The 4,523-nt window shown below is 38.2% G+C and overlaps 1 long non-coding RNA gene across 1 annotated transcript in view; it reads left to right on the forward strand.

Annotated features, from left to right (window-relative positions):
• The first annotated feature begins 3,355 nt into the window (after nt 1-3,355).
• LOC102196136 (uncharacterized) overlaps nt 3,356-4,523 on the forward strand; it is a 3,197-nt gene continuing 2,029 nt past the window's right edge. Inside the window, exon 1 of the long non-coding RNA XR_311627.1 lies at nt 3,356-4,056. This is a non-coding gene — a long non-coding RNA (uncharacterized LOC102196136). The remainder of the gene's footprint in view (nt 4,057-4,523) is intronic.

Below are 4,523 nucleotides of genomic sequence, written 5' to 3' on the forward strand. Positions count from 1 at the left end.
TCCTCACAGTGATTTAGATAAAACAGTGGAGGTTCGAGAATAACTCAAAGACATAAAGTTGTAAATAAAACGCTCAGATTCAGCTTTTTAATTCAACACATTCAGCAGTTTAAACATTTCAAAGCTTAGTCCAGCGTTTGGGAGAGATTCTTGCTGTGTGTTTATCCGGGTTACATAAGAAGACCGATATCTCTTTCTTGTTGTTGTATTAACTATGAAGCTACAGCTACCAGCTGGTTAGCTGAGTGCGGGATAAAGACTGGAAACAGCTAGCATGGGTCTAACAAAAGCAATAAAATGGACCTAAAAAACATCCACAGAAGATGCTTTCAGCTGCTCCCTTCTTTCCAAGGGGAGGCGTAACAAATGGTTCCAACCATTTCCTCCTGATAATCAGTCTATTCATTTATGTTTCCAATGATATCTCATGTGTTTGTGTGGCCTCTGATCCAAAGAGACAGGAAATCACAATAAAGTTAAACTGAAAGATACTTTTTTCCTGTAGTTCTCAGGAGGATATACACTCGGCTTTGCTGATGCAGTGTCCCTCCCACATTCATCCAGGCTTGGTTCTGGCACTGAGGGAGTACACTGGCTTGAGTCACTAGAAGCTGGGTTTGTGTCTCCTCCCAGTCTTAATTTTTTTTTTTGTATGTATGTAAAACAAATGAGTCGACCACAAAAATGCTCAGTTGAATGTCTGAATAGAAATCTATAAACTGGGAGTCTTAACATTTAGATGTGCTGTGAAGGGAAACAGAGGTTTATGGTTGCATCCCATCACGTGGACAGAATGAAATCTTTCAATTTTCCAGATTTTTCTTAATATGAAATCTTTAACACACAAAATGCTACTTTCAGCTACTCCCTTACTGATCACGTTAACAGGAAGCATGTAAACAAACATTGTGCTTGAATCATCACAAATGAATACAAATGTAGGAAAGCCTTTGGACTACACAATATCACTGTTGCTATAATGTGTTTTCACTTATTCAAAGAAAATTCATGTATGGAACCTCTGACATTTATAGTTTTATAAACATAGCCCACATCCTGTACAGCTGCAGTTTATGATGTCCTTGCCTGTAGCTACAGGTAGCACCTCAGTCAGTTACACAGAGGCCTATCAACAAATGTTGGTATTAAATATCCTGGACACTTAAAAAAAAAAATGTTGACATTAAGGTATTTTTAAACCTTTAGATTTTCTTTTCTCTAGGCTGTGGGCATTAAAATGGTCTTTTTAATGATCAGTGTTCATACATAAAATGACTCAAATCAGCTACTTTATGGACGTATTTAATCCAGACCTTTTGATGATGGTGTTTAAAGTGTGCACATTACCGCCACTGTGCAACAGAAATGCTTTTTCTGCAGACGTCTTGAGGGGGTGTCACAACACGTAACATCTGTTTCCAAAATGTCCAAACTGCTTTACTACAACATCTGTATTCATCATGTGAAAAAGCTTGTTTTTTCTTTCAGAAACACAATGACTGGAAAAGAGCAGCAGTAAAACTGTAAATTCTTTTCTGTATCTTGGCAATGACTGAGGGTTAATTTGGTCTGACAATAATTAGATCCTCTAGGAGTGTAGTGGTTTACACATTTTCCTAATAAGTAAAGAAAGTGTCTTCTCCCAGTTTGAGACTGGGAAGCACAACAGGAAGGGCATCAAGTGTTTAAAGATATCTCAGACAATCAAACTACCTGCTGTGGTGACTCCTTATGAATAAAAGAGCAGCTGAAAGTAGCTTTTTAATAGAGCAGTGGAAGTTGTTTCATTTTATCCCGTTCATATGTGTGTGAAGTCAAAAGGATGAATTTTAGCATGCTTTATGGTGTGCACAACATTATTCTGTCTCAAGGAGGAAGCTTGGAAAACATTTTAAAGCTGTATGAAGCTATTTCCAGTCCTCGTGTGAAGCTAACCTAACCCAGCTGCAGCCTTACACTAAACAGTCATCATATGTAGCTCGCAACAAGAAAGACATCATCTGAAGATAATAATTTACTCCTTTAAGGTCATAGTGTGTGTTTGTGAGTAACCAGATTATCTTGTATCTGCAGTGTCAATGAGCAAACTCACTCTGCTTGTGACTAGAGGGGAAACTGCAGCAGATACCCAAAACAGGGCTGCTGTATAGAAATGTTCCAGAAATGTCACAAAGGGGAGTTGATGTTGATGAAACAAACAAAACTATGCAACTGCACTAAAATAAAGTTATTCTCAAAAACAGGACAGCAGTATAATCGTGTGACTCGTTTCTTCAGCGCGCTGCCTTTTATGTGTTTATTGTACAGTTTCAATCAGTGTTATTTTCAGTGTTTACAGTATCTTCTCTGCACTCTTTTCTGTCTCGGCTTAGAGACTTTGAGAAAATGACCAACCAGAAAATGTTTACACTGATTTTGTAGTAATTCAGAGTTTTCTTATTGAACTGTATAAAAATGCATCTGTCTTTTATACCAAAATAAAAAGAATCTGTTTGTATTTGCTTGTTTTTGTTTTTAAGTACTGAATCAGTGCATGTTCTGCATTTTAGTGTGAAATGTGACAAACAATGATTGTAATTCTTAATTTTGTTATTTTGGGTTTCCCATGTTTAGAAGTGGATGATCTTGGTTGGGTAATGCTGCCATCTACTGGACCAGCTGGATCAAGTTCATTCCCACTCTAAATTGTAAGACTTTTGAAAGGTTACTAGCTACATTTCCTAGAGCAATAGTTATAAGAAAATGGTTTTAGAACATGAAATTATTAGATTATGCTGCTTTAGAAACAAAAAACACAAGTACACATACTTCAGATTATTTTCAATCAAATTATTTATTTCTGCATCCCTCCAGTTCATCTCAGTCATCTCAAGGTGCTTAATATTGTATTAGCGTTCCTGCATGACCAACTACTTGGTGATGGTGCATTGAAGAGAACTCCCTGAACCAGCTTAAAGAGGGGCAATCATCTGCCATGACCGAATGGAGGAGGATCAACAAATAAGACAAAACACAAAACTACAGGCAAGAGCAGAGAAAAGTTACAGTAGTGCCATATAAACGCACTAGGAGTGAAAAGAGGAGAATTGGTGCATCATGGGAAGTCGCCCAGCAGGTTGGGCCTACAGCAGCACAGCTAATGCCACAGTCACATTAGAACAAAGCAACCAATCGGTCTGAATTTATAAGTCAGACAGCAGTTATTTGCTAACCTTTGTCTGTCTCCCACCAGCTTACCTTTACAACTGGCCACCCAAAGGTTTAGGATTTAGCATGTGGCACATTCAATCTCTGGGCCACCAGCTGCAACTATTTGCAATCAGTTGCCAAATGCAACCACGAATTGTTCCTAGTTGCAATGAATTAGCCATTCATTTTTTACTCTAGTGTGATTGATTCATAAATGATCATCCAGAATCTTCATGAAAAATGAAAGCTTTGAGTCTAATCTTAAAAGTAGAGAGGGTGTATGTCTCTGAGCTGGTTGCATAGGACAGAGGCCTAACACCTGAATCCTTTCTCTAGAAACTCTAGGAACCAACAACAAGCCTGCAGTCTGAGAGCAAAGTGCTCAGGTTAGCTAAAATGATATTGTGAGGCCTTTAAGGTATGACAGGGCCAGATTACTCAGCACTTCTCCCTTTGTAGTCCTCTGTTAATACACTTCCTGCAGGATTTAGCAGCACTAGCCATGTAATCAATTCAGCTGCTCTTCATCAGAGTTAAGACGATGTTACATAGAGGTCAGGAAGTCGGGAAGTTCATATTAAAAAGACAAATGCAGGAAAACAGAGTGAGGCAGGTCCGGGAAGAGAAGCTGATAGCTCAAAAGGCTTCAATTAAATATATAGAAACCAGGTCTAATATTCAAAATATACTGTAATGACGATGTTACCGTCTACTACAGTAGGGGGCGACTTGCACCTTTAGTCTAACCACAGTAAACCTAAAGACGAGGAAGTAAAGTTGCCCATGAGCAGTCACGTAATTTCCTGCAACCTGTGGAGGTAACTGTCGCGGAGGTCCGTCTGCATCTGTTTTTGTTTTCTCACGGCGGTAAGAATATTTTCTAAAGTTACGTTACATTAAACTTGAATATACCGAAGAATCTAGTGTGTGACAGTCTTAAAGTGTTAAACCTGTCAAAGCGAGTGTTTGTTTTTAGCTGTCAGCGCTTGAGATAATCACGCATGCGCAGACCAGAACGTCCTTTATTGGTCACAGCTGATTGGTGTAGAAAAAGGTTCTTCAATACTTTATCTGAATTGATAGACACTTTAAATATTTACTGGTTTGACGGGGTTTTGTTATATTAGTGTGAATTTGAAGGTTCAGTGTGTGTGTGTGTGTGTGTGTGTGTGTGTGTGTGTGTGTGTTATTGTTCATTGTTCAGTCTGTTGTGTGGCTGATGATGATTTTTATTTGTCAGAGAGGCAGAAAACATATTTTGGATAATAAACTGCATTTGGTAGCAAAATTGTTTCTTTTTGAATCAACTTTAAAATAAATTCTTACATATAGCT

This window comes from Pundamilia nyererei, unplaced genomic scaffold (genome assembly GCF_000239375.1).
Source record: "Pundamilia nyererei isolate P.nyererei 1_Seehausen unplaced genomic scaffold, PunNye1.0 scaffold00031, whole genome shotgun sequence".
Classification (NCBI taxonomy): domain Eukaryota; kingdom Metazoa; phylum Chordata; class Actinopteri; order Cichliformes; family Cichlidae; genus Pundamilia; species Pundamilia nyererei.